Genomic DNA, 23,605 nt, shown 5'->3' on the forward strand with positions numbered 1-23,605 from the left:
TCATTTTGTGGGTGTGGAAGGAAGAAAAAAAAGTGAAGGTGACAAAGGAATACAGAGAAAGGAAGGAGAAAGAAGTTCCTAAAATAAGTTTAGGAAAAATAATTCACTGAGACTGAAGACAAGCCAAGGATAAGGAAAACTGAGAAAGGACCCTTGGACTGGGAGATGAGAAAGAGATTTCTATGGAGAGGTATAGTTACAAGTTAAACTGTTTTTTTTTTTTTATGTTTATTTATTTTTGAGAGAGAGAGAGAGCAGGTAGGGGCAGAGAAAAGGGGTGAGAGAGAGAGAGAATCCCAAGCAGGCTCTACACTATCAGCACAGAACCGAATGCAGGGCTTGATCTCATGAACCGTGAGATCATGACCTGAGCCAAAATCAAGTGTCAGACACTTAATCAACTAAGCCACACAGGTGCCCCCAAACTTTTTAACAGTGCGGAAAGGCATGGGGCATACAGCAGGAAAAGGAAAGGAAAAGGAAATAAAATTATTCTTTTGGCAAGGAAAAGGAAATAAAACTATTATCCTAGCCATGATTTTATTTAATTGCAATCAAGTCTATTGCACCACTTCTCCAAATCTGTACCCCAAACTCTTGAGTCTTCTCATTTGAATCTGTTCCAAACACTTCACCTTAGGAATCTTTTCAATATGAAGATCTAATAGTAATACTCCATTTCTCCAACATATTGATGACTTCAGTATGATGTTTAAATGATGTGAAATTCTTCAGACTAGCCTTCAAGGTCCTCCAACATATAAAGTAAAATTACTTCCCATTTAGCCTTTGGGTTCCCCAAAAATATTCAATGCTGCTGCACAATTGTAACGTTTACTATTCTACAAATACGCCTGAATTTTCAAACTTCTGTTTTTTTCATGGTCTTTCTTCCCCTCAGTTAAGAGTAAGATTTCCACATCCATATATTGCATTCTAATATACATTCCACACCATACCAAGAGCTGCCTTATTCATCAAGCCTTTCCTGGTTGCTCTGGACTGGAATGTGATCCCCCATGTTCACATGTAGAAGCCCTGAGCTCCAGCGTAGCTGTATTTGGAGTAGGGTCTTTAGGAGGTGATTAAGGTTAAATTAGGTCATGTGATAGGACCCTAATCCGGTAGGACTACTAACCTACAGATTTTTGCAAGTACTCAGAAGAAAGGCCATGTGAGTTCAAAGAGGCCATCTGCAAACCAGGCAGAGCGATCCCGTCAGGGAGACAGTTCGGCTGGAAAATGAATCTTGGACTTTTCAGTCTCCAGAACTGTGAGAAAACACCATTTCTGTTGTTTAGGCCACCAGTCTGTGGTGTTCTGTTGTGGCAACATGACTTAATTAATATATTTATCCAAAATGAGGTATCATCAGTTGCTTCTTTTGTCCATGTATACAATTCATTTTTGCTAAGCTGTGTAATTATAGTCTGAAGAGCCTTGTATCTACTGTTGTAGCTACAGATATTAGCATGAAACTCGTGGAGGGGAAAGAATGTAAAATTTGGTTTTGTATACTCCGTATACATTATATACCACACATTCTTTATATAAATATTGTATTCACTTGCATTATAAAAATTCTATAACAAAGTCAGATCCTATTAATAGAATTACTAGGTATGTATGGATTGATGAAGCAATCTTCTTTCTGAGAAGTTACGAGTAAATGCTGGAGCCTAATTTTCTAAAAGTACTACTCTTTAAAATCTTTATATTGTGTACCATACACACATATCTGAAAACCTATATAGGTATTAAAGACAACTGGAAACTAATGTACATGTAACTTTATGAAACTGGAAAAGTCACTTTCTTCCTGGACCACATTTTACAGATCTAAAAATAAACGGAGCAGAATATGATCTCCAAGGTCTGGGATAATTTTTACCTCTAGGTCCACAGATTTGAGATGAACAAGCATGTGCCAACCAGTTCATGATCTTTTCATTGTAGCACTGTCTTAAAGCTGTGATCTTACCAAGAGAGTGGCAAGGCACTTTAATTTGCTAATGGGTGGACTATGATTAGAAATTATTTACAACACTGTGAGATTCAATGAACAAGGATTAAATATAAGAATCCTCAAAATACAGTAATCATGTTCCTGGTATTAGCGAATACTTTGCATTGGATGCTTTCGTACACCATTTACCTTCACAGCAATCCTGTTATGTTGGTACTAGGAACCCATTTGGAGATGAGACAACCAAAGTTCAGAGCAATGGAGTTAAATTTCTCAAGATTTTGTATCTAGATATATACATATATATAACATTATGTGATTATTATATAGTATATGACATATACAGTTATATAAAATATTATAATGTTAATATAGTATATGTTTATATATTATATATAACATACATATTATAAGTATATATTATATATTACTATACCACATATTATATAACATTCACAATTATTACATTGTGAATATTACAATATATTACATTGTATTATAATATACAATGTGATAACAATATATAATAATATGTTATATATATGTACATATATCTCTACATGTGTGTATGTGTGTGTATATATATATAATATATATATATTATATATAAATAGTTAAAGAAGGGATGAGTGATGTTTTCAATATTCTGTACTGACTAAAGCTTTAAAACAGCATTTAATTTTTACCTAAAAATTATAAAGAAATTAGAGAAAAGATGACCATTTGAAAACACATATTACCATGATCTATTATTTATTTCTATAATGAGAAGTACAAAGAAAAATACAAGTAAAGTGTCTCTTGCTATGCCATGTATTAAAATCTCTTAGGTTAACTCTTTTGAATTTGTTTTTTGATATATATTGTATGTTTCCCTACAAGGAATCAACTGGCTTCCACATATCTTTAATTTAATCTTGAAACCTGACATATCATATAGAATTTCATTTGCTTCTAAGTAATGTGCAGTGTGAGTTTGGCTCATCAAATTATGAAATTCAGGGTTTTTTTTTTCTTCCAGGTAATGGAAAATTTTTAAATGACATTTCAGTTCACTATATTGCATTTGCTAGTGTGTCATAGATAAGAATAGAAAAAAAGCAAAAATCTAAAGCATTTACATTTTTTAAAAGCAAGTCTGCTGTTTAATCTCTGTAACCTCTGAGGGTTATTATTTTTTTTTTCAGCTCAAATTAAAAAAGAAATCTTAAGCCCGTGCTGCACACATTAAGTTGGCTATTTTAAGGTGATAAGCATTTCATATATTAGACATTTAGCATAGCTAAAAACCAACACTTTGAAAAAATGGACTCAGGGGTTTGCCTACCAATTAAAATTTATTGCACTAAATTTAATGCCAAGAGTTGAGATGTAATTAGCTCAGAGCACAAAGCTGTGAGAGAAACCTGTCAATACCCACCCCCTCCTTCCTCCTACCTCCACTCCAGTTATATTTTGATCTCTCATTTTTAACTTCTTTGCAACTTCCCACACTTTCCTACTTACCATGCAAGATCCGCATCCATTAAATCCCCCCTCATATCCTTCCAACCTCTCAATCATTCCTTTGACTAACTACTCCACTCTAACCAAGTCTTCTTCATGGACCACCAGCCACCTGGATGGATGATGGTATAATATCTCCTCTGTCCACAGTTGGTGCCATATATGTCTCCATCCACAAAATTAGAGAACTCTTAATGGTCACATGGAGTTCTGACAATTCTTAACATTTCACAAATGTTGGCAACCTAAATTTGGTTTATCTCACTCCCTAAAACTTTGGAAGTACAGAGGTAGGCAAAAGTTTGCTATTCTGAGGACAGACAACAGTCATTGTCTGTCACCATCACGCAGTGTCCTTTCTCAGGGAGTCCAGGGAGGGAAATTCCACTCTCACCAGCGTCGCCCAGCCTTCCTTGTCTCTTGCCCCCATTTCTACCCTTTTCTTCTCTTCTGCACCCAGCTGATCATCTTCAGTTCATCCTCAACACCACTGCCACAGATGTCTTCCTAAAACTCCTCCTTGCAAATGCCAATATTCAGCTCTAGGATTGCATGCTGTATGATTACCTACAAAATATAGTTAAACCTGTTCAAGTAGATTCTCAGAACTCTCTTTTGACGGAGTCACAAGTAATTTTCTAAACTACTGTTAGTCTCCTCCAAGAAATCTCCATGCTTCGAACTGGTCTTTTAGCAAACATTGAAACGATGTTCCATATGTGTCCAAGCCTTCAAAATTGTTCTTCCTTAAATAACCTTTCTCCTTATCTACGCCTGCCTTTCCCTCAAAGCCAAACCAATTCCCACATTGCAATGAAGGTTATGACCACCATTTTTAGTGATGTCTCCCTTGTCAAACTCCCATACACTTATTGTCTGCCTTGTGATTTGGCTTTTAGGGATGCTGTCTCATAATACTGATTTATGTATATGTATTTTCTCTTACAGGCTGTAAATGTGTTGGGGCTAGACACTATTCTTGATAAATTTATGTCAATAGTGGCAGAAAAATTAAGGTAATCCAGGTACATATACAATTGGGGAATTTGGGAATTAGATTCAAAATAACCAATCGACTAACCAATATTTATGGCCTATGTTGTTTATGAAAGATGTTAGGTTGCAGGGATTTTAAACAATTAGCAGGCAATAGTCTTTGCTTTGTTTCCAAGAGATTAACGGTGTAATCTTAATAACATACATGAATATAAAATACTTCAAATAGATGCAACGGATCATAAGATGCTGCAAAGAATTAATATTGTACCTTGCATTTTACTTCAACCTTGAGTATACAGTGCATGCCAAAGTCTGTGTCAGTGGTAGGTGTCTCCCTGAGATACAAGGAATATGAAACAAATTTAAATAAAGGGGAAAGGAAGTTAGGAATCTTTCTGAAACGTCTCTTCAATGAATGATCCATGCAAGCTGTTAGAGATGCTGCCAGATATCAGAAATAAAATGTTGAGTCTTGTGTCAATGAACCCAGTTGTTTTAATATTAAATTTCATCGTACTTAATATAATGCTTTTAGAATCTATGCTCATCAGTATGTATAAGCCTCTTAATTGGCAAGATCCTGAACCTATTTCAGTGCATAAGGTGCCTCCTTCCTTACTAGATCCTATAGATCGGGACAATCCTGGTGTCCACAGAGGTAATATAGTGTGGAGGGCAGGGTGGATTTAGCCCAGAAACAAGTGCTATGCTTTCAGGAAACTCCTGTCCAAATGGAATCATTGAAAATTGTGTGATCTGTTGTTTTTCCATCAGGGATGATAGAGGGCAGAGGCACTGAAGGAGGATGGTGCCTGGCTTTCTCCATAGCAAGGAGAACTTGAGAACTCGGGGAGTTCAGAGTTTTCAGTCTCTTCCTACTTTCCCCATATCATGATTTAGGTTTCCACGTTTGACCCACCAAGGCCCCTAATACCTTTACCTTAGAGGCCTGGTGACCTTGTACAAGAATTGGTACTGAAGCTCTGTAACAGCGTTGGTCGGGCCCTGAGCCTGGGCCTCCAACATTACTTCCCTGCAGCTACGCATAAACAATAAGCTGCCACAGAAGACTTCTGCTTTTTCTTTTGTTGTTTCCTGTTTCCTTCCGTGTGCAGGGAGGTTTGAAAACGTCATTTTTCTCCTCTCTTTATGCTCTTTCTAGAGCCATGAGATGTGCGGCACCATACTGCTCTGTGGTAATACCATTACCTTATAATAAAAGCTGCCCAGCACATTATCTTTCCGTTGGTTGCCTCCACCCACACTCCACCCCATGCCATCCACACTTTGAGCAATTTGAGTAATTCTTGACACTATCACGTGACATACGAACACTGTCTCCTGCGTCCCGGCGACTAAGTCACACACGTGCCAATGCTCACCGATTATTTGTGCAGCCCAATCCCCAGATTCCAACTTTGTGATTCCCACCCTACCCACTTAGGGTTATTCTTAGTATTCATTATTTTATCACTGAGGGTTCCGGCTAAAAGTATATGTCAACACAAAATTAGTGACGCACAACAGTTAAATGCAGTGATTATATCATAAAAGTATAAAAGGGGGTAAGAGAAACCAATGACATGAAGCATCCCAAGGCTAGCCACGTGAGAAGCTGTGACCCAGTACTGAATGGGCAAACAGAAGGATACTTACTTGGTTTCAGCAAGATCTGAGTGGGCCATCTGATAGGAGCCGTGGGATTTGTTTGGCCTTAAGGCAACTATTAGGAATAAATACTCTGATACCTCTTTTCCAATGCATGCCAACCTCTGCCAGTATATCCTTGTGGCCAAATCCTACAGGAATCCCAGGCAAGGGAGCTGTGTTAATGTGGTCCACAAAACCCAATCTGTTGATTCGCGGAGCAGGTCAGAGAAGGTTGGACATTCACTGCATGGGAAAATGAGGAAAAAATGTACATCAGAACTTTGTACAAAAAAGGAACTCTAATGTCGTTTCTGAAGTAACTCTCAGTCGTCATTTAGCTATATAATAGTAGAATATATTCCTGTCCTTTTAAGCTTGAACTCTAACTCTTTGACCTATTAAGTAGATAAAAGCATCACTTCTGATAAAAAGGAATTCTTAACCCAAGTAAATTCTGCACTTGAAGAGAAATCTCCAGGATCAAGAGTAGCTTTCTAAATAATGGAGAAGGAATGAAAAAATAAAATTGTATTTAAGACTGGATTCCACATTTAAAGTTCATGGCATTTATAAAGCCGAATGATTTATGCTTCTCTGATATAAACAACACGCTCACAAGTACATAAAGCTTTGAAAGTGAATGACTGTAAGGAACTTAAAGTTACGAAAGCCTGGATGCCAGCGAGGTCAGATCTGGCCCCTCATTCACCAAAGCGGCACTCGGAGCGCGTGCGAGCAGGCCTGTGATTCAAGCTGAGAAGGGTGACGTGCTAGGGTGAGAAGAGTAAAAACCAGGGACAACCCCCTTATGTAGGACTGGAATAATTTCTGTCTATGTATCTTAGGTGGAGGATGCTTACCCTCAGGGCTGGCCCTTCCGGGTGTTACATAATGCAATAACAGCCCTTCAGTTGGTTAGGACAGTATAAGCTGCGGATTAATTGGTACATACCGAGAGAAGTGCAAAGGAAGTCGAAATGGGCCATTCACAATACATCCCAGCTGAGACGCTAGGAAAGGAAGTCATTAACATCACCACTCTATACTAAATTAAAAATTTCAAGACAAAAAGCCAAAAAGAAGACGTTTCTTACCTCCATTTCCACAAATTAGCGTGTGCTTTCTGACAATTTTTTAAATATTTGAGTTTCATAGGAGGCTTATTTCCTGGCACCAGCCTACATAGATTTGTGTCGCAGCTCCAACCCTGACTAATGGTACGATTTGAAAAATCTATTGAACAATTCAGCACCTCAGTTTATTCACCTGGAAGTGAAGTAAGAATAGCACCCCTCCTCCCCCCCCCCCAGTGTTATTGTGTGAATCACGTGAGTATGAAAGGGCTGAGTTAGAGGGAGAACCCAGGATAAAATAAGTACGGTACGTGTTAGCAGTGTTTACTATTACATAAAATGCAGTAGATTCGAGAGCAGATACAGGTCTGTGACTATAACTTAAATAGGATAAAAGGATATGAACAAGAGGGCAAATGGACCAATGATACTTGCTAAAGTCTATACTTTTTCTATTGAAAAACAGTAAACATTTATAAATGATATAAAAAAAAACTATAAATGAAGTAAACCAGTGTATTATAAACATTAATTTTCAAGAAAAAGGTTATTTTAAAGAAAAATGAAAAAGAAAAGTTCTTCATACCATAACCTATGATACCAGGGAGAAACTGTATTTAAAAGGAGGTATAGGAGCACCTGTATAGGCTCAGTCAGTTTAGCATCCAGCTTTGGCTCAGGTCTTGATCTCATTGTTCATGAATTCGAGCCCCACATTGGGCTCTCTGCCCTCAGCACAGAGCTTCCTTAGGATCCTGTGTCCCCTTCTCTCTCTGCCGCTCTCTCTCTTTCTCTCTCTCTAAAAAAATAAACATGAAAAAATTAGTTTAGTTCTATTTTAAAAAATAAAAGAATAAAAGAAGCTACATAGCCTAAATATCTTAATTTGTAGAAAATAAAGAGAAAAATAAGAAGATTAAATTCTTATCTTAAGAAATTAAAAGAACAATTTTAAAAACAAAGGGAAACTAGGATAGGAAATTAATAAAGATATAGCTGATGTAAAATGAAATGTAAAACAAAAGCTATTTGAAAACCTAGATTTTAAATTGATACTTTGAAAAGATTACTAACATAGATTAACTCCATGCCAGCATTACCGAAGCACAAAGATATTCGCACTGACAAGATCAGAGATTAAATAGGAATCAGACGAATAAATATAGAAAAAGTATGCTGATTATGGGCAAATACTTAGTGAACTAGATAGGGGTAAATTTGAAAAGTTAGAAAAAACATAATTTCTTTGCAAGATACAAATTTCCAAAATTAAATCAAGAAAATAGGAGGTGACAAGTCACTTACCACTGACAAAATTAGGAAAGTTGTTGTAGAGCTCTGTCACTGAAAAGGGTATCAGGAGCAAATGGATAAACAAATTTTCCTGTGTCTTAAAGAACAGATATTTCCAATATTATTTATAATATTCCAGGCCATGGAAATAAACACACACACACACACACACACACACACATTTGTTTTATGAATAACATAAGCATATCCAAAGCGTGACAAAAGTAATACCAAAACCCAATCTGATTTAATTAAGAGTAGATATGCACAAGAAACAACATGTGTTGGCGTGGAAGCAGAGAAAGAGGAATCCTCTTGCACTTCTGGTGGGAATGCAAACCAGTGCAGCCACTCTGGAGAGATGGAGATTCCTCAAAAAACGAAAAATAGAACTACTGTACAATCCAGTAATTGCATTATTAGGTGTTTGCCCAAAGGATACAAAAGTAGATTTGAAGGGATATGTGCGCTCTGATGTTTATAGCAGCATTATCAACAATAGCCAAACTATGGAGAGAGTTCAAATGTCCACTGACTGAAGAATGGCTAAAGAAGGCATGTATGTATATGTATACGTATACGTATATGTATATGTATATGTATATGTATATATGTAATGGAATATTACTTAGCCATTAAAAAGAATGAAATCTTGCCATTTGCAATGACATGGGTGGAGCTAGAATATATTATGCTAAGCTGAATAAGTCAATCAGAGAAAGACAAATACCATATGATTTCACTTATATGTGGAATTTAAGAAAAAACAACAGTTGAACATAGGGGAAGGGGGGGAAGACAAGAGAGGGAAGCAAACCACAAGAGATTCTTGACTATAGAGAACAAACTGAGGGTTGCTGGAGGGAGGTGGGTGGGAGATGGGCTGGATAGGTGATGGGGATTAAGAAGCATACTGTTGTGATGAGCACTGGGTGTTGTATGTAAGGGATGAATCACTGAATTCTACCTGAAACCACTATTGCACTGTATGTTAACAAACTAAAATTTAAATTAAAAAAGAGTAGATATGCAGATTTAAGAAATAAATATTAGCAGAGAGATCCAAGAAGATGCAAAAATATATTATTCAGGTTCCGTATCAGGTCTGCAAGACTGGTACAATGTCAGAAATTGTTTAGCACATTTTGCCACAGCAATACAATCAAAAACCATCTGATGGCATCAATACATAGATACCGAAAAGTGTTTTATAAAAATTCCACGGTTATTAATAAAAACTACAGAGAGCAGGATAAATTTCCTTGGGAAATTAATAGAATTCTCACAATATTTTATTGCTACAGAGACTTGCATTTCATTAGATAAAATAAATGTTGTTCTTGGAAGTAAAGGCACTTGATTACAAAAGACCCCTGGAGCTTTTAACTTTATCTCAATGTCACTTTAAAATATTAAAGATGGAGCATTAATTAAACATTGAGAGGTAAGATTTAAATATTAACTTGCAGACGACCAAGAGTTGTACTTAAAAGAGAATGAGAATCAACATCATGGGAGTGCTGGGGGCGGGGCAGTTTAATTCACACTCTACAATTTACTTCAAGACAGGATTTTTCCCCAAATAAGATCAAATTCTTGCAGTCAATTCTGAAAAATATAGTGCAAGTAGCAAAATATTTCTAATGGAATGGAAATAGCCCTGAGTTTTCTTTACTTCCCACTTTAGTATACTATATCACAAGATCTAGGGTGGACAAAGGCAGTTGTGGCCATTTGTTATCAGAGAATGTTCTTTTGAATTGGACTAGAGGCATTGCAGTTTGAATACAAACCATGGAATAAAAAACAAGCAAACAGAACATTGCAGAAACTTTGTTTCAATTTATTGTATACTCTGCTAATTAAAGAGAATCATGTATTACTTTATTTGTGTCTTTGTGCCTTAAAATAAAAAAGGAGGGCTATTAGTTGGTAATGCCAGTTTAAGGATTTTTTTTTTAATGTTTATTTTTTAGAAAGAGAGAGACAGAGTGCAAGCTGGGGAGGGGCAGAGAGACAGGGAGACACAGAATCTGAAGCAGGCTTCAGGCTCTGAGCTGTCAGCACAAAGCCAGATGTGGGGCTGAGCCATGAGATCACGACCTGAGCTGAAGTCAGAAGCTTAAACAACTGAGCCACCCAGGCGCCCCTTAAGATTTTTTTTAAAGCCCACCTAAGCACTGTCAGATGAATTTAACAGTGCTTTGATATCTCTAGTTATGCTCAATATTAATTGAGGATTCTTGCACATGCACTTGCTGCAGTGTATGTGTATTAGAACCCTATCTATGATCACAGAAAATTCCTGAATTAAATAATTAAAATGTGAACTCATCTGCTTTCTCATGAGATAAAAGAAAACACATTGACTGAACTGTTCAGAAGATTGTATATCTAGCATCATTCTAATAAATTGAGAGTAGAATGTCACCCTAAAAGCTAAATTTACAAGAACAGAAATATGTAATCTTTGGATTCTGTAATCTTCATTTCACAATGATTATCACTTAGGCACTTGTACTCAGCCCTAAAGGTAAGAAGGAGAAATGCTGTCCCTTCTCCAGAGAAAGTCACTGCCTAAAGTAGGGTACAGATACAAAAATCAAAATTAAATGGGATAGGCACAGGTGAGTGATGTCAGCAAATGGTAGAATTTTTCAACCCTCATCTATTGGAATTAATAAACAATTTCAACAAAGTTGCAGGATATAAAGTCAACATATACAATGATCAGTTGCATTTCTGTGCACTAACAATGAACTATCCAAAAACAAAAAAGAGGAAATGAAGAAAGCAACCCAATTTAAAAGCTCCTCTAAAAGAACGAAATAGTTAGGAATAAGTTTAACCAAGAAGGTAAAAGATCTGTATGCTGAAAGCTATTAAACATTGATGAAAAAAAGTGAAGAACATGCAAATAAACAAAAACATTGTGTGTTCATAGATGGGAAGAATTAATATTGCTAAGATGTCCAGAATGCCTAAAACGATCTACAGATTCAGTGCAATCCTATCAGAACTTCACGTTGCACACTTTAAATATAAACAATTTTATCTGTCAGTTATATGTAAATGAAGCTGAAAAAAAATCACACTGAGAAAAGAGCCGTGCTATAAGTTTGTATGCTATGACCTTGTGGAGTAGGGATTGTGTTCGGCTGTGAGTAAAGGAGGTGTTGCAGGAGGGAACGTTGGTGTGAGAATTGTGAAAATTAGAAAAGAGAATTAGCAAGGTAGAAGATGAGGCATTTCAAGCAAGGAGAAGAGCTCATTCAAAGGCCCAGCTAAGGTGAAGCATGACCATGCCGCACGGAGGTGAGATGTGTCACGGAGGTGACACTGTGGCAACAGAGAAAGGGAGAATGACAAACCAAGGTGGCGTGGTGGCAGCTGGTAAGGAGAAAAGAGGGTGGAATCTAGAGCTCCCTCAAAGATGACCTTGCAAGTCTTTGTGACTAGTTGGATGGTGGTGGGAACCTGGAGAAGGACTTGTCTAAAATAACAAGCCTCAAAACTTGGTGAGATAGCAATGCTATTCACTGAGATGTAAAATACATAATAAGCGTAGAGGTTTATTGGAGAAAATGACAAGTTTAGTTGGCAGCGTGTTGAGTTTAAGGTGATGTGGAATATTTAGTTGGAGACAATCACAGCGAAATAGACTCAGAGGCCTGGAGAAAGTCATTTGGGGACATAGGAATTATGTTTCACCCAAATCCAAAGCCATGGGTAAAATGTCTACCATGGAAACAATAAGAAATCATGTTGTAGTAGTTAAAGGTCATTAAGTCTAACCATCCGTGGAACTTGAGTCTGTTTTTAAGTGTTTTCTTCTAACAAATCCAGGAAACATACTGTCTCCTAAACCAGTGAGTATATTAGAAATTCTTCTGTATGATCTATTAAAATCTCCACCTATATTCAGTCCTTCTTAATATTTAGTTTTTTTATTCCCATTGCCCCCTTCAAGGACTCCATTTACACATACTTAAGCTGCTTGAAGCTGTACAGCTCAGTGATGTTCTCTGTTCATTTGTTTGTTTTTATCTATGTGTTTCATGTTGGGTGGTTTCTATTGTACATTTCCAAGTTCACTAATCTTTTCTTCTGCAATGTCTGTTCTGCTGTTAATCCAACGTACAGTTTTGCATCTCAAGTATTTTACTGTTCATCTCTATCAGTTTGATTTGAGTCTTTTTTAGGCCTCAGATGCTCTACTTAACATATTCAAACTTTCCTCTAGTTCTTTCATGTATAATACATTGTAAATAACTTCGATGTCCTTGTCTGCTAATCCTTACATCTTTGCCCTTATGCACTAGTTTCAACTTCATTTTTCTCCCCATATTTCCCATTCCTTTGAATTCATAGCAATTTTCAATTAGATGTCAGACATCATATATTTTACCTTGTTGGGTATTGGGTATATTTTGTATCCCCATAGACATCTTGAGCTTTTTTCTCTGAGATACAGTTAACTTGCTTGGACACAGATTGATCCTTTAGTATGTTGCTTTTAAGATTTGTTAGTCAGGACTACAGTCGCACATATTCCAGGGCTAATTATCTGTAGGGTTGCCAAATTTAGCAAAGAGAAGTATAGCACACCCAGTTAAATTTTAAGATAAGCAACAAATAATGTTTTTTAGTATAAGGATGTCCAATACCATATTGGGATATATTTATGTGTTAAGTTTTCTTGAAGATTCAATTCATTCACTCATTTGTTAGACAAATCTTAATGAATTTTAAGTGTTCTCTTAGGGACTTGGGAGGCTAAAGAAAAGAATAATGAAGTGGAATATAATGTCTTGAAGAGCTTATAATCTAGGTGGGAGACACACAAGAAACAACAACAAATTATTTTTTAACAATAGGTGAAAAAGTGTTGGCACTATTTTAGGATTTCAGTCCACTGCCCCCCAGAAAAGTAAACAACAAATATTTATAAATGTAAAAGTGATTACTTACAAATGGATGCTGTTTTATGAAACATTACACAAACTCATTGGAGTTTGACCTGTTTAAAGGATGCATACCACTGCACAGGGTGGATTTTAAATGTATTAATGATGACATTTGCCCCCAGCAGCTTATGAAAGCCCAGCCTTGCATACATGTGCCTTGGTTGTATTAGACTGGTCTCCTGAGAACTATTACCATTCCAAGAGTAAAACTGGCAATAGGATCTACCTATATCATTAATATAGGAGCAGGAACTTCTCCAACACTATTATTATTTCATATTCTTAGGGAAATTTAAGAGCAATAATAATTAAAAGTCCATTACTGAATTTTTAAATATTTTTACCTCAAGCAAATGAAATTGAATGGTAATTATACTGTATATATCTCTCGTTAATTTTACTTTTTAGACACTTTATCAAATATGGATATGGGAAAGGAATATTATTTATTAAAAAATGGATTAAATAAGTACAAGGAGAAGAATAAGATCTATATATTATTTATACTCCAGTGGCTCGTTTAACTTTGAATTAACCCAAAATATTTATGATCGTCTCAAATTAATGATGGCCTTTTAAAATGAAACTTAGAATTACACAGAGAGAAAAACTGCAAATTTAATAAATGTCCTGCAAGGTAATAAAATTATAGAAAGTGAATATCTATCAAATAAGTTGGGGATTATGGTTAGATGCAGTATATATCCAAATCTAAATTAATTTGACTTTAAACAGTGGCGCCCTCCTTAAGGCAACCACCAGCAATTGAAACACGCAATTTATATTTCAGAGCAAGATGTTTTTCTTATCAGAAACGTTAAAGGACTAATACTGCAGTTGAAATTTTATTTCATTTATTAGGGGAAAAAAACTATCTGGTTTGGGAAGTTTGGATGGTCCAATACTTTGAAAAACCCTTCAGGTTGTAGTTTCACTGTCAGATTTCCAAGGAGACATTACTCTTCACTGGGCAGTCACAGGAAGCATAGATGAAGAAAGCTTGTATGTTACGGATAAGTTCAGTTCAGTATCTGAAATCATATTAGATGAAAGTTTACTACCAGTTTAAATACAGACCTGAAATATTTCCTTGTAATCATTTGAGGCTTCTCTCATGCTTTGGTTTCCAGAAAATACAAACTAAGGATATCCCTCTAAATATATACTTTTCATTGCCTTCTTGTTCTTTTACCTACTAAAAATCATTGTGAATCATACTACTTCACATGTATAAATGCCCTGGTATGTACGTATGTATGCACGTATGTACTTATGTATATATGTATTTTTATTTATTTTTATTTTTTTAAGTAGGCTTCATGCCCTGCGTGAAGCCCAATGCAGGGCTAGAACTCACAGCCCTGAGATCAAGAGTTGAACTGAGCCACCCAGGCGCCCCATCCCACGTATAAATGCCCTGGTTTAAGTGTGTATATTACACTTATGAAAAAATGCAAGGAAAAAAAATGAAAGCATTATGCATAAAAGGATCACTTAATATTCCAAATCCTAATTAGCATTCCAAAATTCAAAATAATAATCTTATCATTCATCTCCTTTATATTACCTCCCTATTTACATAAACTGAATGTTATTTTTCATACATAAATCTTTATATCCTTTAATGAAATACCCAATTTTCATGTGTCCCTTTGTTATTTTAGACAAAAAAAAACTTGTTAGTGCACAGTGATCTACATAAAGAAAGTCCTGAAATTTGCTTTGTTTCTAAAAATTTTGATACTTAACCCCTGACATAAAACCATTTCATTTAGTATGTAGCCTGTAGCCATAGCTACTAACTTAGCAGCAGTCGCAGAGAGGAGACGAAAAGCTCCCAGCTGTGTTGTGAGCCAGCGCAGGAACATCTAGAAGTGGGTGCGTACAATTGCTTTCTTTTTTTTTTTTTTAATTTTTTTTAACGTTTATTTATTTTTGAGACAGAGAGAGACAGAGCATGAATGGGGGAGGGTCAGAGAGAGAGAGAGCACAGAATCTGAAACAGGCTCCAGGCTCTGAGCTGTCAGCACATAGCCCGACGCGGGGCTCAAATTCACAGACCTCAAGATCATGACCTGAGCCGAAGTCAGACGCTCAACCGACTGAGCCACCCAGGCGCCCCTACAATTGCTTTCTGATTCCGGTGATGATAAGCCTTCACAAGAGATTCCCCCATAACATAACCTTAATCTACAAAATTCCTACATATTGCAACATTTGTATAATTGTAAGATGTAATTAGAGGGCTGGTGGTATACCTTCCTCATAATGATAAGTTGGTACAGGTTTATTTTTTTCTTTGAATTAAGAATTTATCCCCTGATGTTTTCTAAATGAATCTCCCTAATATTTTGGAGGACCTATTTCAATGGCAAAATTGATCATTCAAGCATTTACATCATCTGTAATGTTTCATACACCTGATAACTTAAAAAAGCTTCTTTTAACAGTTCTTGGAAACATAGTTTTATAGTCAATTAATTACATTTTAGTGTCTTTATGTAACTGTGTCACTTTATACAGAAAAATTAAAATTAAAAACATGCTTGCTTTAAAATGAGAAACACAGGTAAAAGTCAATATTAAAAATATGTTGAGGGGTCCTTTGGTGGCTCAGTTGGTTAAGCGTCCAACTCTTGATTTTGGCTTGAGTCATGACCTCATGGTTCATGAGTTCGAGCCCTGTGTCAGGCTGTGTGCTGACAGTGCAGAGCCTGCTAGAGATTCTCTCTCTCTCTCTCTCTCCCTCCCTCCCTTTCTCTCTCTCTCTCCCTCCCTTTCTCTCTCTCTCTCCCCCTCCCTCCCTCTCTCCCTCTCTCTCTCTCTCTCCCTCTGTCCCTCCCCCTCTCCCTTTCTCTCTCCCTCTCCCTCTCTCTCTCTCCCTCTCCCTCTCCTTCTCTCAAAATAAATAAATAAAATTAAATATATACATATATGTTGAACACCCAACACCCTATCCTCAATAGTAATAGTACATTTGTAGAAGTAATATAGATAGGAATGCATATACACACATATAATGGTATACTAATACAAGAGAATATTACACAGTATTAAAAATTATTAATACTAATTTCATGGAAAAATGTTGACAATACAATATTTGGGGGGGGGAAACACTGCTCAAAGCAAATGTAATAATTATTTAATTCAAAGGGGGAAATAATAATTCACAGTGGGGAAGCTGGGCAGAAATCCACTTAACCAAGTGTTGTGCTCTAATGAGACGAATCAAAGTGTGTGCCACCAGATGGGATGCAATGAGGAGAACACAGAATCCTTTCTCTAACCTACCTGTGAACTTTAACCTGGATCTCATCATGATGAAACATCAGGCAAACCCAAATTGAGGGACACTAGAGAAACTGCCTAGCTTGTAATCTTTCAGTGTCTAGGTCAAGAAAATCAGGAAGAAGTTGAGGAAGCGTTAGAAATTGAAGAAAACTGACAAATACAACACAAGATTCTGGATGTGAATACTATTGTTGCAAAGAACATTATGGCAGGGGTGCCTGGGTGGCTCAGTGAGTTAAGCATCAGACTCTTGGTTTCAACTCAGGTCATGATCTCACAGTTCGTGAGTTCAAGCCCCACTTTGGGCTCTGTGCTGACAATATGGAGTCTGCTTGGGATTCTCTCTCTCCCTCTATCTCTGCCCCTCCCCTGCTTGTGTTCTCTCTCTCTCTCAAAATAAATAAATAAACTTAAAAAAAATTATGGCAGAAAATGGTAAAGCTTGAATGGTATCTAAGGACTAGATAGTAGTAATTGTCCAAGTTAATTTCTTGATTTTGATGGTTAGATTGTACTTATCCAGGAGAATGTCATTGTTTATAGGAAACAACATTAGTGTGGAGGCGTTTTGGAGCATCATGTTGTGGTCTACTCTGAAACAGCTCTGGGGGAAAGGAAGTTCTGTTTACTGTTCTTGCAATTTTTCATGTAAGCTTGAGATTGTTCAAGTAATACATCAATAAATGAGATTAATAATTATATGCAACCTGGTTACCGGGATGACTGAGAGACATAATCTGGTTTTCATCCTTCTGTTAAGAAATTTGTTTTCCAACAAGTACCCCTCACCTGGGAAGTTCAGTGAGTTCCCAAGGATTGCTTTTTGGTTCCACAAATTCTTCCTAGCAGTCACTTGTCATTTTCTCCAGCCAGTGTCCCTCCAGACCTCTGACAAGCTGGAGCCCTAGACAACCTTGTGCTTTTTCAGACTTCAACTGCTTTCTCTGCGTGACTTCCCCTCAAGTACTTAATTTGATGTGGCCATTTGAGTGAGCCACATTGTCCGTATACTTGGTCAAATATTATTCTGGATGTTTCCTTGAGGGATGTTTTATTATTTTTTTAGATGAGATTAACATTTAAATTGGTAGGGCTGAGTAAAGAGGTTTACCCTCCATAATATGGGTAGGCCTCATCAAACCAGTTGAAGACTGATGTCCCCTAAACAAGAGGAAATTCTGCAGCAGACCATCTTCAGATTTGAACCGCCATATTAGCCCTTCCCTGGGTTTCCAGCCTGATGGTCCATCCGGCAGATTTCAGACTTGCCAGCCTCCATAATCATGTGAGCCAATTCTATAAACTCTCTCTCTCTCTCTCTCTCTCTCTCTGTGTCTGTCTCTCTCTGTCTCTGTCTCTCTGTGTTTGTGTATGTGTGTCTGTGTCTCTGTGTCTCTCTCTTTCTCTGCTTTTTTTCTCTCTTTCTGTGTGTGTGTATATATATATATATATGTACACACACACACACACACACATATATATGTATATGTATGTACATACATACATATACATATATATATATAAACAACTACTAGTGGAAGGAGGTACTTTGAGGGCCTGAAAAGAGCAAATCAAAGAACAAGCCCTACATAGATGAAGGCAGGCCTCACAGGACAGGGGTAGTTTCAACCCCCAAAAGGAATCTACTAGCATCAGTCTACACTAGAGTCTTGATCCAAAAACAAATTTTATTCTAGAAGGAAAAGTGGGGCCTTCCTTCTCTCAGTTTTAAGGCCAACTGCCTTTCCCGTCTGCTTGACAATAAAGTGCCTTGTTCCTGGCTATTTGAAGTGCTTTGCGATTCTGTGTGAAGTTTTAGGATGAAATTTTATATCTGCAAAAAATTGCCTTTGGGATTTTAACAGATTGCATTGCATCTATAGATCACTTTGGGTAGTATGGACATTTTAACAGGATGGACATGGTTTTCCAATCCATGAACATGGGCTGTTTTTTCTATTTGTGTGTGTGTGTCTTCTTTAAGGTCTTTAGTCAATGTTTTATACTTTTCAGTGTACAAGTCCTTCACCTCTTTGGTTATGTTTATTCCTGGTATTTCATTATTAATTTTGGTGCTATTATAAATCATTTGTTTTCTTAATTTCTTTTTTCATTGTTTATTGTTAGTGTATAGAAACACAACTGATTTTTGAATGTTCATTTTGTATCCTACAATTGTTGTGAATTTGTTAATTAGTTCTAACAGATTTTTTAAAAAGAATCGTTAGGTGTATATATGCATACATATCTATATATATATGTATATGTATATATACACACATATATATATATACACACACATAATTGTGTGTGTGTGTGTGTGTATATATATATATATATATATATATATATAAAATCATGTCATCTGTAAACAGAGATCATTTTATCTCTTCCTTTCCAATTTGAATGCGTTATTTTCTTGCCTAATTGCTCTGGCTAAGATTCTCAAGTGTTATGTCAAATAAAAATGGCAAGAGTGGGTATCTTTTCCTTGTACCAGATCTTTGAGGAAAAGCAGTCAATCTTTCACTGTTGTGTATGATATTACCAATGGGCTTTTCATATATGACCTTCGTTGTTTTGAGGTAGTTTCCTACTATTTCTAGTCTATTGAGAGTTTTTATCGTGAAAATGTGTACATTTAGTTAAATGATTTTTTTTTCTGTATCAGTTTAGTTGATCATATAGTTTTATACTTCATTTTGTTAATGTGGTGTTTACATTAATTGATGTTTGTCTTTTGACTCATTCTTGGATTCCAGGAATTAATCCTATTTGGTTATTGTATATAATTGTTTTTATGTGCTGTTGAAATCAGTTTGGTATTTTGCTGAGGACTTTTGCATCAGTATTCATCATGGATATTGGTCTGTAGTTTTCTTTTGTGGCTTTGTCTAAATTAGGCCGGTTTCGTAGAATAAGCTTGGAAATGTTCCCTTCTCTCCAATTGCTTTTGTTTGTTTGTTTGTTTTTCTGTCTGTCTGTATGTTTGTTTCTGAAGAATTTCAGCAGGATTGGTACTAATCCTTCTTTAAAATTTGATAGACTTTTCCAGTGAAGCCAATCTGGTCCTGGACTTTCTTTGTTGGGAAGTGTTTGATTACTGATTCGAAAACATGTTGTTGATCTCTTCAAGCTTTCTACTTATGATTCAGTCTCGGTAGGTTGTGTGCTTTTAGGATTTTATCTGTTTATTCTAAATTGTTCTGTTTTTTTGTGTACAGTTGTTTATAGAATTCTTCTATATGTATATATTTTTTATTTCTGTGACATTTGTTGTAATAGCCTCTCTTTCATTTCTGGTTTTAGCTATTTGAGTCTTCTGTCTTTTTTATAGGTTATTTTAGCTAAGGGTTTTTCAATTTTGTTGATCTTTTCAACAAACCAACTCTTAGTTTCATCGATTTTTTTCAATTTGTTCGTATTCTCTATTTGACTTTATTTCTGCTGTAATCTTTGTTATTCCTTTCCTTCTGTTAGCTTTAATTTTAGTTCTTCTTTTTCTAGTTTCTCGAGATGTAGAATTAATTTGCTGATTTGAGGTCTTTCTTCTTTTTCTAATGTACACATTTATAACTATAAGCTTTCCTCTCCACACCGCTTTGTGTACCCAGATCTTAGGCCCTAGCCTTAATCAATATTAAGTACCTTGTAAAGTGTGTTTATTTATTCTCCTTTGTTTCCTACACTGGATCCTCATCCTTTTGTGTGATGAGTATTAACTGAATGCCTTTTCTGTGCCAAGCACTGCATTGTAGTCGATGGACATCACAGACAAACAAAAGAGCAGTTATCCCCATATGATAAAGACCTTAAGGGAAGCAGTATATGGTGATAAAAGAACATGATGAGCCTGTATCAACTAGATGGTTTTCAGCAAGCAAAAACCTAAGTCATTTTGGCTGACAAATAAGGACATGTACTGTGTTATATAACTGGAAGTTCAGACAGATAGCAAGCATCATGGCTTTCCTAGCCCTACAATTCTGTCTCCCTTTCTCTGTGATTCTCCCAGATCTCTTCTCTTTGTATGTTGGGCTCCTATTCTGGCTGGTAACAAGGAAACTACAGTGGTTATGGAGTGCACATTCAAAAGAAACAATGTCTAAAGGAAACATAAAACATTGCTGGCAAGAAGGATAAGATTAACATTCCCTACAAAAGGATTTCAACAAAGTTTTCAAGAAACGCTGCTTACAACTATGTGTCTAGAACTCTGTTTTTTTTGTGTTCTATCTCATTTTAAAAACATTCTGGTCACCACAAACTAAATTTATTTAATGACTGACCCATGGAACACTCACCGAGGGGTGAAAAAATAGCTTAGATCTATTACGGTCCATCCCTCAAGCTAGATACAGCCCCCTTCACTGCCTGATGTTGGAGGTTGATGTCAGGATTTCAGAAAGGAGGACCTCACAGTGTCTGCCATAGGCTCCTGACCTAAACCTGAAGGCTTGTGGTAGGAGGTAAAGGTATTTGAAACAAAATAATATTCAGTGAATTTAACAGTTCAGTGAGGCCAGGGGCATCTGGGCGGCTCAGTTGGTTAAGCATCTAACTTCAGCTCAGGTCATGATCTTGTGGTTCATGTGTGCGAGCCCCACGTCGGGCTCGGTGCTGAGAGCTCAGAGCCCGGAGCCTGCTTCGGGTTCTGTGTCTCCCTCTCTCTCTGTCCCTCCCCCACTCGCACTGTGTGTGTGTGTGTGTGTGTGTGTCTCTCTAAATAAACAAACATTTAAAATATTAAGAAAAATAAAAATGGTCAGTAAGGCCAGAATATAGAAAGCGAGAACAAAAGTGTGAGAATGGGCATTGAAAGGAATTTTAAGCAATTGGGACTTATCCTACAGTAAAAGGAAGTCATTAAAGATTTTAAAGCTGGGTGATAATGATAGGAAGATAATTCAAGCGTAGTGTAAAAACATGTCTTAGAAAAGTGTTGCATGTAGCTGAGCTCATGGTGGGATATGGAGGGGATGGGGTATATGGACAAGGAGATAGAAAGGGTTAAAAAGGATTCCTTTTAAACAAGGAAAGAAGCAAGGAAATATTAGCCATGAGTTAGGAAACAGGACTATTAGCTAGATTGAAAACAAAAAACAAAGTGAGCTAAAATTTGGAAATACTGTGTTCCTTTGTCTATGGGACTTTAAGAGATAAGTCAAGAGTCTACATCACGATTTGAAAATTAGTAGCATACAGAAAGAAATGGGGTTTAAAAAAGAAAGAGAGAAATGAGATTAATCTGAAAGACTATGGGGAGTGAGAGAATCAGACCAGGAACCCTAAGGCATACCCACATTTAAGGAGTGAGTAGAAAACAAGCACAAAGACTGGAAAAGAGCAGCCAGACATGTGAGAGACCTGGAGAGTGGGACAGCAAAGAAGCTAAGGGACAGAATAAAAGAGGAAAACTGGGAAATGCTATAAGGATGTCAGCTAAAGATAAATATGAAAATCGCCTATTCAGAGAGACAGAGAGAGATCACTAACCATCTTGGAAGAGTAATTACACTGAAACTCCACAAGACTGGTGACCATGTGTTTAAAGGGTACTTTATCAAGTGAACAAATGCTCCATTTCCATAAACTTCACCATGAGAGGCAAGGGAAAGATCTAGCCTGACAAACACCATTGAGGGAGGAATTTATTTTTGTTAAGATAAAAGAGACATGCAAATCACTTAAGTAAATATAACAACACAATTTTGAAACCATTAGGTTTCAAATGGTATAGCCAAGAGGTACTACCTATACTCTAAGAAACATACATTGCAATACATCAAAATGAATTAGTGTTCAGCACAATCAATGGAACCTACTGAATTTTCGCAAAGATAGTGCCTCTCCATCCTGATTTTCTGCTCAGAACAGTAACCAAGGAGCATTGTTATGCTTCTGCGGAAGCAGTGCCACAACACTCCTGCAAGCAAAGGAGAGCGGTAACCTCTGTGAATGTGAAAATAGCCCTGCGGCCCAGCATGGGCCCTGTTGGCAATGCCTTGCCCAACAAAACACGAGCGGTTTGATCTCCCAGTCGGTACTTCCTCAGAAAAACTGCATCATAAATAACTACATGGAATCTTTCCTCTTGGACAGAAAGATAACTCCAGAGCGGGTAAGAAAGCCACTGCCTTTCCTGGTTTCTCTGAGGGCATTTGCATCACTTCATATTGTATATTTCTGGGTGGTCCTGGGCATCTGTATTAATGGGACATATATCTGGGGTTTCTAGAGAATATGGACACGTAGTCCCTAAACACCATAGATCAAAGAAAGAAGCTTTGCTCCAAAAGCTCTGAAAGATGAGTAAACTCCTCTACTCCCTATTTAGTTTCTCCCTCCATCACCTACAGGATTATGTCAACCCACTTTGCTTCATGTTCAAGGCTCTGTGAGTCTGGCCTACAGATTACCATATGATGCTTCTTTCCCTAGCCACACGCAGGAACTGTTTAAGCCACCTAGTCTACCTCGGTAGCTCCTTGTCTTTGCACAAGCATTGTGGAAAGTCCTCCCTAGCCTACTCCCTGGTCAAGCCTCCCCAACCGACAGATCCCACTACCTGATTCATACTGTCTTCTCTGAACACTCTACCTGGTGTCCTTCTCAATTTCTTATACTACAGGTTTTGATATCAACTTCATAAAAAGCCTGGTGGTCATACATAGCTTCATGTTATATTCCAGAGATTCATTCAAGGAATATTTATTAAGGAGTTATATAGTGCACGTAAAATGTTCCTGCCTTCTTGGAACTATAGTTCTAGGAGGAGATACAAAAGAACAGTTACACAATTGCCATTCAAATCCGAATCTTTTGATCTGACCCCTTGCGAAGCAGAAGGCTACAAA

At 36.8% G+C, this 23,605-nt stretch overlaps 1 long non-coding RNA gene across 1 annotated transcript in view; it reads right to left on the reverse strand.

Annotated features, from left to right (window-relative positions):
• Window positions 1-14,286: 14,286 nt before the first annotated feature.
• Window positions 14,287-23,605, reverse strand: part of LOC122232319 — a 34,256-nt gene continuing 24,937 nt past the window's right edge. The window contains exon 2 of the long non-coding RNA XR_006209654.1: window positions 14,287-14,485. This is a non-coding gene — a long non-coding RNA (uncharacterized LOC122232319). The remainder of the gene's footprint in view (window positions 14,486-23,605) is intronic.

The sequence above is a fragment of the Panthera tigris genome, chromosome D3 (assembly GCF_018350195.1).
Source record: "Panthera tigris isolate Pti1 chromosome D3, P.tigris_Pti1_mat1.1, whole genome shotgun sequence".
NCBI lineage: Eukaryota > Metazoa > Chordata > Mammalia > Carnivora > Felidae > Panthera > Panthera tigris.